Genomic DNA, 11,514 nt, shown 5'->3' on the forward strand with positions numbered 1-11,514 from the left:
GACCGGGGCTCAGCCTTTATGAATGATGAGCTATTTCAATACCTGCTGGTGAGGGGCATTGCATCCAGCAGGACTACCAGCTACAACTGCCGGGGGAGCGGGCAGGTCGAAAAGGAGAACGCACAGTCTGGAAAGCTGTCAAACTGGCCCTAAACTCAAAAGGCCTTTCAGACTCTCATTGGCAGGAATTCCTCCCCATGGCGCTCCATTCCATCTGATCGCTACCATATACCATGACCAACATTACTCCTCACGAGCTCCTATTCATTTTTGAAAGAAGGTCGGCATCGGTAACTACACTCTCAATCTAGCTCACCTCTCCTGATCTAGTCCTTCTCAGGGAGCACATGAGGGGAAGCAAAACCAACCCCCCCGTAGAAAGGGTGAAACTGCTCCATGCCAGTCCCATGTACGCCTATGTGGAGCACCCAGATGGCCAGGGAGGACACTGTCTTCATCAGGGACCTGGCACCCACCAGAACAGAGGGTCAGTTGCCTCAAGTGTCCTACGAGTCACAGAGCTCATTCTCGCCACCCCCCAATCGGGGCTTCAGGCGATCCAGTTTAGGAGGAAAGTGCATCTCCTTCATCTTTGAGCCAGAGACCTAGCCCTCTACTCCTCCCTCACAAGGGGACCAGGAGATCAAAGGAGTCCAAGGCCCCCCGGTGCTAAAGATGACCACCAGGATCTCCAGACCCTTGGACCACTTAAATCTGTAAATTTGTAAATAACTTTTTCAACCATTTTTTTCTGAATCCATGTACTCTGTCTTCAATCACAGACCCTAAATTCTACAGGAAGGGATGAATGCAGCGAACTGGGATTCACTGGTAGTGTGTTGTACTTATGGATGGCTCTGGCTCCTGGCTCCACCCCCATCTGCTCACTTATGTCCCAGGTTTCCTGCCTAAACCCAGAATCCTTCTGAAGACTACTGTGAGACCCTACTCTTAGTTATAAGCTAATAAAAGCATCTGTTCTCCCTCCAGTCATGAGAGGTTTTATTCACACCACACCTATACAGATTAAAGAGGGGGAAGCGTTTGCTGTCTTAAAGCAAATAAGGCTGGATAAATCCCCAGGACCTGACAAAATATTCCCTCGGACCTTGAGAGAGGCTAGTGTAGAAATTGCAGGGGTTTTGGCAGAAATATTTAAAATGTCCTTAGGCATGGGTGTGGTACCGGAGGATTGGAGGGAGCTCACATTGCTCCATTATTCTAATAAAGGTTCCAAAATAACTCTGGAAATTATAGGCCTATGAGCCTAACATCAGCAGTAGGTAAATTATTGGAAAGTGTTCTAAGAGGTCAGATATACAATTATTTGGATAACCAGGAACAGATTAGGGATAGTCAACATGTCTTTCTGCATGGTAAGTCATGTTTAACCAATCTTATAAAGTTTTTTGTGAAGGTTAGCTGGAAAGTTGACCAAGGAAAGGCTGTGAATGTTGTCTATATGGACTTTAGTCAGGCCTTTAACAAGGACCCACATGGGAGGCTAGTCAAGAAGGTTCAGATGCTAGGTATTCATGGTGAAGTAGAGAACTAGATTCAACACTAGCTGGGCGGGAGAAGCCAGAGAGAAGTGGCAGATGATTGTTTCTCAGACTGGAGGCCGTGACTAGTGGTGTGCCTCAGGGATCAGTGCTGGGACCATTGTTGTTTGTTGACTATATCAATGATCTGGATGAAAATGTGGTAAATTGGATCAGCAAGTTTGCATATGACAATAAGATTGGAGGTGCTCTGGACAGCGAATAAGGTTTTTAAAGCTGGATTTGGACCAGCTGGAAAAATGGGCTGAAAAATGGCAGATGGGATTTAATGCAGACAAGGGTGAAGTGATACATTTTGGAAGGACAAACCAAGAAAGGACATACATGGTAAATGGTAGGGCACTGAGGAGTGTGGTGAAACAGAGGGATCTGGGAATACAGATGCATAATTCCCTGAAAGTGGGGTCACAGGTGAAAAGGGTTGTAAAGAGAACTTTTTTGCATATTGGCCTCATAAATCAAAGTATTAAATGCAGGAGTTGGAATGTTATGGTAAAATTGTACAAGGCATTGTTGAGGCCAAATTTGGAGTCTTGTGTGGAATTTTGGTCACCTAACTACAGGAAATATATCAGTAAGACTGAAAGAGTGCAGAGAGGATTTACTAGGATGTTGCCCAGATTTCAGGAACTGAATTACAGGGAAAGGTTAAAAAGGTTAGGTTTTTATTCCCTGGAGCATAAAAGAATGAGGGGAGATTTGATAGAGGCATTTAAAATGATGAGGGGGATAGATAGATTAAATGTAGATAGGCTTTTTTCCACTGAGGGTAGGTGAGATACAAACCAGAGGCTACAGGTTAAGGGTGAAAGGGGAAAAGTTTAGGGGGAATATAAGGGGGCATTCTTAACACAGAGGGTCATGGGAGTGTGGAATGAGGTGCCTGCTGAAGTGGTGAATGCGGGCTCAAATTTAACATTTAAGTAGAAGTTGGACAGGGACATGGAGGGCTATGGACAGGGTGCAGGTCAGTGGAACTAGTAGTAAAAAAAAATGGTTATATGTGGATTATGGAGGAATATTTGGCTTCCCAGTCTGGAACATTGTGGATTGTGAATGGTTGTGTGTCCTTATCTTGTGTGTCCTTATCTTGTGTGTCCTTATATTGTGTAACTTATCTGGAAGTTGCATCACCTGCCAATCAAGGTTGGACTCCGGCTACCCATTAGTGCACACCTTGCCTTTGGCTCCTTTAAATTACTTAGGGTCATCATTGGCCAGATGCCCAGCTCAGAACTGTATAAAACATCGATGCATAGCACATTTCTTTCTCTCTTCCTTGTGGTCCAAGCCCCACACATCGCCACATGCCAGGTCACTACTATGGATATTGGAGCAAGAGCCATGGGTAAGGTGTGCTCCACACTTGAGCTGAGCAGTATTACTGCAATACATCAGTACTTGCAGAGAACTGCACCCCCCAGTGGTAAGAGGAACCAGGAGTGTGTTTGAAAGTCCTTATCTGTAGAGTGTATACACGTGCGTGAGTGTGTAGAGTATAGACAGCCAATGGTATCAGTGTCCAATCTGGGTCTGATGTGAATGTCTACATAGTTGTTTAGTAGTAGAGTAATTAAGTATTGTTTGATGATCTCCCCTGTTTGTCTCCTGTGGTCAATAAAGTAACATTTGCTTGTAACATTTGTGTCCAGACTTTTCTCTCTGTGAACCCACTGAACTTGATACTCTTCCAAATATAAGAGGGACAAACTAGAAGGGCCAAAAGACCTGCTTCTGTGCTGTAATGTTCTGTGTTCTATGGTTCTAAAATTGGGGGAGGGGGGGGGTCAACTTTTACATCGTATTGACTATTACACGTGTATATATATCGGTACCTAAAATTATGAGAGGCCAAAACAGGGGGAATCGCAATGTTCTATTTCCTGAGAAGGAAAACAATCAGCAGTCATTTATTTAAGTTAATTGGTAGAAGGATCACAGGGCAGCCAAGGGCATTTCTCCCATAGAATGTGTACTTAACAATAGCATTTATTGTCTTTGGAAAGATTCCATAATACAGAAATGTCTCGTCAATGTCTCAATAGCTGTGATAAATTCTGTCACATTTGTGGCGAGTATACGCTTAAGGTTCAAAGATGCAACATGACTGCACCTATTAAAAAACCTATGAGCTCTACTTTGGTTGTAAAATTGGTGACCAAGACAAACCCTGGGCTCCTCACATTTGTTATGCAACATGTGCAGTCAATATGAGAGCTTGGCTCACAGATAGAGGAGGTTTGGAGCTCACAGTCAATAAGCACCTTGATGGTTTTCCGTTTGCTTGAGATTGCAGATTGCATGATTGGTGAACTGTCTGCAGTGCCAATTTTAAACTTCCGTATTTTTTAACTATTTATTTTCCCCAATTTTTTTTACCAGTCATTTGAATTCTGGATAATGGGATTTTATTGTACGGGGACAATTATTTTTCTTTTTGCAATGTCTCAGCTCTTTCTTTATTCTGCTCTGTAATTCTTTCGATGATTGCATTCATAAGTCTTACATTTACTTTTCCATTCACTTTCTTCTTATCTGGTAGCAGATATTCGTGTATGCTTTATTTTATTATATGTATTTGTAAAGTAAAACTTCAGTTATTATTGAATCTGACATTTAACATGCATTAAACTTCTAAAATATAAAACCCAAACTGGAAATAGGAGTTGGGTGAGGAAACATTCAAAGCTGGAACTTAATCACCTTTGGAATAGCTATTATACCTGGATTTGCTTGCTCTGTGGAGCAGAGAGAGAGAGAAGATGCAGATCTCAGTTCATAAGGGATATACTGTTTACAGAAGCTGTCATCAACCCATCGAATAAGAACAAGATGCAAAGGAACCTGAAAGTGGTACATAATATTCAGGTGCTCTGTGGTCTATGCTTTATGTTTCATGACTAGGTTGGTGGTTGTTCACTAACTCTCACTAGAGGGGAAATAATCCCAAAACATCCAAAGGTACAAAAATTAACAAAAAATTTTTGAAAGCCTTATGGAATATTTACATTTATCTCAAAGGGCTAGAATGCAATTGGGTAGATGACATTGCAGTGAACTGGAATTCACTGTCTGTGTGTTGTTCAGATGGCTGGCTCCTCCCTTGGCTCCACCCTCACCTATCCCAATATATACCCTGGTTTTCCTGCCTTACCTCAGATTCACCTGAGGACTATTTTATCTATTATTGTAAGCTATTAAAAGTGTGTTTGTCTCTGAGTCCAATCAGTCTTGTTACAATTTTAATAGCTTACCTTTGAAGCAGGATGGAAGCCCTGTTGAAGCCAGGCGTGTTCCAGGTCAGCCCTCTGTCTCCAAAACCCCGGAAGATTTCACCTACTGGCTGGAGTGATTCCAGTCCTACCTGACGGCCATGTAAGACATCTTCAACTCCGATGGTCTCCTGAGATCTGCACTTCTCTCTCGATTCGGCCCCAAGGGGTTCACTGTCATCAGAGACTAGGCTACATATGAGTTAGCCATAGAAGACTTGAAGGCCTGCTACATGAGGCTCCAGAACAACGTGCTGGTGAGACGCCAGCAGCTTCCGAGTGCATCGCTGGACGATTATGTTTTTGAATTGTGGGCCCTGACCTGAAAATGCAACTGAAGTGGCCATGTCTTGGGTGAAAGAGGAGGAACAAATCTGGGACACCCTCATGGCAGAGTGAGGTTCAGGTACATGAGGCAGCGACTGCTAGAATTGGGGAAGAAAGACTTGGCCAGCACCCTAGATCTGCCAGAAACACCCGAACAGGCCCAACAGTCTTACCGATAAATCAGAGAGACTGGGCGCAGACTGGGAGATCACTTCGCTGACCATCTCGGATCTGTCTGCCGCAATAGCGTGGATCTCCCAGTGGCCACCCATTTGAAATCCCGATCGAATTCCCATGCAAACATGCCTGTCCGTGGTCTAATGTACTGCCAGAATGAGACCACCTGCAAGTTGCAGGAACAACACCTCACCTTCTGACTGGGCAGTCTCTAACGGAATGGCATGAATACTGACTTCTCTGGCTTCCCCTCACTACTTCCCCCAGCTCTACCTCTTTCCCTTTTCTTTGACTTACAGGCATAATACATTCTCACCTCTCCCCTTATCATATCCAATTGACACATTTGTTGGTCTGGATTGCTCCCCCCAGCCAGCATTGTCAGTATTCGAGATTTTCCACTTTTTGCGTATCCTGCTCATTCCTTGATGAAGGGCTCAGGCCCAAAACAGCAGTAATATACTGTAACTATGTCTCCAATTGACATTGAAAGACAGGCTGAGTTCCTCCAGTATTTCGGTGTGTTTTTTACTACAGTCACAGCGTCTGCAGACTTTCACGTCTCACTCATGATGTAATTGAATACCAGATTAGTTTCAAAGGGTTGATTGGCCTCCATCAGTTCAGAGTCAGCTCAGGAGGCTGAACTATTTTCTTTAGTTGCTACATGTCGAGGGAGACTCTGGACTAAATAATCTACTCCTGCTTTTAGATCCTAGGTACTTGCATGCCAATTTAATGTTATATTTCCCTTTTCCAATTGCCACTCATTGGACCATATTATTATTTAATTGTGAATAATCTTATGTTAGCTTTAGCCTGTATTTACGGCAACATTCAGCACTTCAAAGGATATTGGGCAGGGTATCACAGTATTAAATCCGTAAGCAGATTATTGCAAGTGGAGTAATCACCAGCCCTTGGGCACACACCTCTCTCTTGCAGGCCAGCAAATCAAACAGTGTACAGCTGCTTGATCATAGACCACAAAATCCTCTTACAAAAATCATGCTGTTAGGCCTTTGAGAAATATAGCGATACTAAATCTCTGCAACCCTTACAACTATCCACAGTATCAGGCCTGACAAAACTCAGCTCCCACCTAATGGCTCATAACCAACAGATAGGATGCTGTGGAGTTCAGTAAATCTGCTGGTGAACATTTCTCTGCATCTGGTGTTTACAAGCTTCCCCAGTGTGGTTTTATTTTGCTGACTGTTTGCAAGTGTAATGCATTTTGGAATGAACTGCCTGAAAATTGAAAAGTCGCTGAATGTGGAAAATTGTGGGAATTAGCCTCTGAATAGGGCACATACTTGGAGCTGTGGGTGAGTTTACATGCAGAGGAATTGAAAAATCAGTGTTTACTGGATGAATTATGGTCCTGTTCATATTTAACTAATGATGTGTGGGCTTTGTAAAATCTAAAGGGATGATTTGAGCTTCCTCCAACAAACCAAGATAAAGTAGGACTGAAACTGAGGATTAATTTACTGCCCACTTCCCACTCTATCAACATGCTTCCCAACCCTTTGGCAGAGTTGCCTAGGTGCCTGCCTGAAGTAGTCAGGGATCCTTAATCCTTTCAATTCTTTTGCTATCTCCAGCATCCTGCTATAATTTAACCATCGGCTCAGAGCAGTGTTCTCTCCTCATACAAAATTTCGAAATGTGGCAGAGTGGATACTTTTGAAATGATTTTTGATAAACTTGGAAGAACAGCAGTGCCTTTTCTGGCCCCTAAAAAATAAATCATCTCACTACTGGCTGGTACTAATCCCCATACATTGTCCACCATTCTCCCCTACTGGGCTGCTCAACATTCCCACAATCATTCCTTAGAGACAGATAAGGAAGGACCATAAGTCAGGGAGTCACGGTAGATGCCCATTCTTGGTGATATGACAAAGACCCTCACTGTGGGCCTCAGAGGTGGTATCTCCTCCTAGAAATAACAGTTGATCACTGGGGTGGTCCCAGCCCATCTAATCACTTGTTAAAAATCCACCCTTAGCAACTGCTTGACCCTGTAATATAATAACATTCAATTGAATGTGGTGATATGCTACAAAATCTGTAGATCTCAATTTAATCCACAAAGTGAAGCTTTGGGGAAATTTTGTTGCTTTATATTTCATTGAAAGGCACAGCATAATATGGTACAAGTGAGGAGGCAATTCATCATTTTAATCGATGGACTACAATATTAAAGGAATATCAGACTCAGGTTTAGATTAGGCTCTAACTCACCTGTTCAATTGGTTGAAATCAATGCTTTTCAACTTCTTCCCATTGGTCATTCTTTTGTTCCCTATTGGCCTTTCCCATGAAAAACCACTCTCCTGGGACTCTAAAAGAATTCTGCCTACACATCTGTGCCAAACCTCCTCTTGACCCAACTAATGGGATATGTATAAGCATCCTCTGTTGGTTTGCCCTTGAGATTTCACTCTGCAGAAAGCTGAACCAAATGTCCAGATTGATGGCCAAATGCTCAGACATTTGCTGCCAGCACTAGAATCATTGAGAAGTGCATGAGAGGCATACATGGTGCAAGCAAATAAGATATTGTACTTGTCGGGACTTCACCCAAAAATCTGATGCAAAATAATTGAAGCAGCATTGACTTTGTCCTGAACAGAATATTTTATTCATTTTCTGGGTCAGCTAAAAGAACACAAATAAAACCTCTAATGCATAGATTCTCAAGGTGGGGTGGCATTTGGGAATATTTTAGTGGAGCGTAGGAATATTTTGGGAATTAAAAAGTTGGTTTGAAAAAATAAACTCGTTATGTTGGGGTGAAAGATGTGACTTGGTAACACTGTCAGTACAACACAATTGTGGTAACTTCCAAGTAAAACCACTTCGTTCTTTTTATTTTCATAATGTGTCTTTGCTCGACCGATGTTTCTGTTGTTTCTCCATTGTTTCTCTTATTTTAACTGTTGTTCTCCTTGGTTAACTTTATAATTATATTTTATCTAACTGGTCTTATTATCATCCATTCCAAATTATTTCATTGGCGATGAGGATTCCAAATTATCTCAACAATCATGTCTTCGTCCATACCCTTTTACTTTTTCAGTTCAGTAGTGAGTGAGACCTGTATCTGTATGTACCTTTGTGGACTAGCATACTGATAGGTGGTGGGGGGTGGAGTGGTTGAGAGGGGGTCCACCCCAGGTCCTGCCTGAGGGGGATGCCAAAATCGGGAAAAAAAAGAGACACCAGAAAGTAAAGCACAAAACTGCTGCAGTTTTGGTGCAGTTTTCTCTGCGAGAAAAAAATGTCAGAAACTGTGCTAGTTATTTAAAAAAATTTTTTTAGGGTCTGTATTCTTCCTTTGATTAGATCATGCTTTTATTACATTTTTTAATCCTAAAACATAATAAAATATTGATTAATCTGTTTCAGGGAGCTCGTGCTGTCGTATTAATCTGGTTCTGGGAGCTCATGCTATTGTATATTCAAAATGAGCAGACCAAGCAAGAGAAAGGTTCATTAATATTCAGTGGAATTCTTGAAGTTTGGGTTTGTACCTGCTGTACACAACAAATGTGCACCTTTTTGCCTACAGGTATTATGCCCACAGACTTTGACAAATAAATCAATGAGACCAGGGTGTCTTGAACCTCATTTGAGTCAATTTGAAATTTGAATATTTTAAATCACTGAAAGAGAAGTTTGAAAATAAATCAAAAATCACTTCATTGTTTGCTACAGCCCTGAATTGTACCATTGAAGCTAGGTATGAAATTTCTCTGCTGATAGGAAAACATGGGATGAATCATACGATTGGGGAGGAACTGAAACATCAGTTTAGGCAGTTTTGTGTCGATAAAAATGCAGAACGTGAGATTATTGCTTCACACTGAAGTAAGGTGGTTGTCAAAGGGAAACTGCTTCATAGGGTTTGTGGAACTGCTTGATCTCCTCAGCAAGTTTTTGAAGGACAAACCTGAAATGAAGCTCTTGCTAGCAACAGATGGAAAAGCTTGATGGGCATTTTTGAAAAACTAAGTGCAACTCCAAGTACCAAATATGACGCGCGTTGATGCAAAAACAAAGATATTTGAATTCATGACGCTTCTAGAATTATGCCAAAGGAATATTTCTGCAAGAAATTTTAGTCAATTCTATTCGTTGAATAAGTGTGAGGTAACTAATGCTGCTACAAACGTCATTGTTGACCATTTGAAAATGTTGGTTACCAACTTCAATGATAAATCTTGTGATTTAAAGGCAATGGATTTTCCCTCTTGGTTAACTCAGCCATTGCTGGTGGACTTATCGGAAGTTCCAGGGCAATACTAAGAGGAGTTATCTGAGTAACAACATAATGAATCTGTGGAAACTCTGTTCAAAATGAAAGGAACCATGATGTGGTTGTCTTATTTAGTAGAATGTGGCTTCTGTGCTGTTAGTGATTTGCTACAAGCATAGAAACATAGAAACATAGAAGATAGGAGCAGGAGTAGGTCATTCAACCCTTCGAGCCTGCTCCGCCGTTCAACGAAGTCATGGCTGATCTTAAAGTTCAGTACCCCGTCCCCGCCTTCTCTCCGTAACCTGTAATACCCTTATACTGAAGAAATAGATCTAATTCCCTCTTAAATATATTTAATGAACCTGCCTCTACTGCCCTCTGTGGCAATGAATTCCACAGAATCACCACCCTCTGGGTCAAGAAATTCCTCCTCATCTCGGTCCTAAATGGTTTGCCTATTATCCTCAAACCATGGCCCCGGGTTCTGGATTTTCCCATCATTGGAAACATCCCATCTGCATCCATTCTGTCCAGTCCTGCCAGAATTTTATAGGTCTCTATGAGATCCCCTCTCAATCTTCTAAACTCCAGCGAGTACAATCCCAATTTGCGCAATCTTTCCTCATAAGTCATTCCTGCCATTCCAGGTATCAGCCTGGTGAATCGCCTCTGCACTCCCTCCATTGCAAGAACATCCTTCCTTAGATAAGGTGACCAAAACTGCACACAATACTCCAGGTGGGGTCTCACCAAGGCCCTGTACAGCTGCAGTAAGGTATCCTTGTTCCTATACTCAAACCCTCTTGATATGAAGGCCAACATACCATTTGCCTTTTTAACCGCCTGCTGTACCTGCATGCTCGCCTTCAGAGACTGGTATACAAGTACCCCTAGGTCTCTCTGCACTTCCCCATCTCTTAATCTATTCCCATTCAAATAGTAATCTGCCCTCCGGTTTGTAGTACCAAAGTGGATAACCTCACATTTATCCACATTGTAGTGCATTTGGCATGTATCTGCCCAGTCCCTCAATTTATCCAAATCACACTGGAACTTCGTGATCCCCTCCTCCGTGCACACAACCCCTCCTAGCTTAGTGTCATCTGCAAATTTGGAGATATTGCATCCAATCCCCTCATCCAAATCATTAATGTAAATTGTGAACAGCTGGGGTCCCAGTACAGATCCCTGTGGAACCCCACTGGTCACAGCCTGCCACTCAGAAAATGAGCCATTTATCCCAACTCTCTGTCTTCTACCTGCCAGCCAGTTCTCAATCCACATCAATACTTTGCCCCCAATCCCATGAGCGTTGATTTTGGAAGCCAGTCGTTTATGCGGGACCTTATCAAAGGCCTTTTGGAAGTCCAGGTACACCATATCCACTGGCTCTCCCCCATCTATTTTACCTGTCACCATCTCAAAGAATTCCAATAGATTTGTCAAGCATGATTTACCTTTTGCAAATCCATGTTGACTCCGTCCAATCCCTTCTCTGCTAGTCATATGCTCCGCTGTTACATCCTTAATAATGGATTCCATCATTTTGCCCACTACTGATGTAAGGCTCACCGGCCTATAATTCCACGCTTTTTATCTACCCCCCTTTTTAAATAGTGGGGTAACATTAGCTACCCTCCAATCCATGGGTACTGATCCTGAGTCTATCAAGTTCTGGAAAATAATCCTTAAAGCATCTGCTATCTGAATGTCCACTTCCTTAAGTACCCTGGGATGTAGATTATCAGGCCCTTGGGATTTATCTGCCTTCAATCCCATCAATTTCCCCAAGACCATGTCCTTAGAGATACTGATTTCTTTCAGTTCCTCCCTTGCATTAGTCTCTATGTTTCCCAACATCCTTGGGAGGTTATTTGTATCCTCTCTTGTAAAAACAGAACTAAAG

This window comes from Narcine bancroftii, chromosome 4, assembly GCF_036971445.1.
Source record: "Narcine bancroftii isolate sNarBan1 chromosome 4, sNarBan1.hap1, whole genome shotgun sequence".
Taxonomy (NCBI): domain Eukaryota; kingdom Metazoa; phylum Chordata; class Chondrichthyes; order Torpediniformes; family Narcinidae; genus Narcine; species Narcine bancroftii.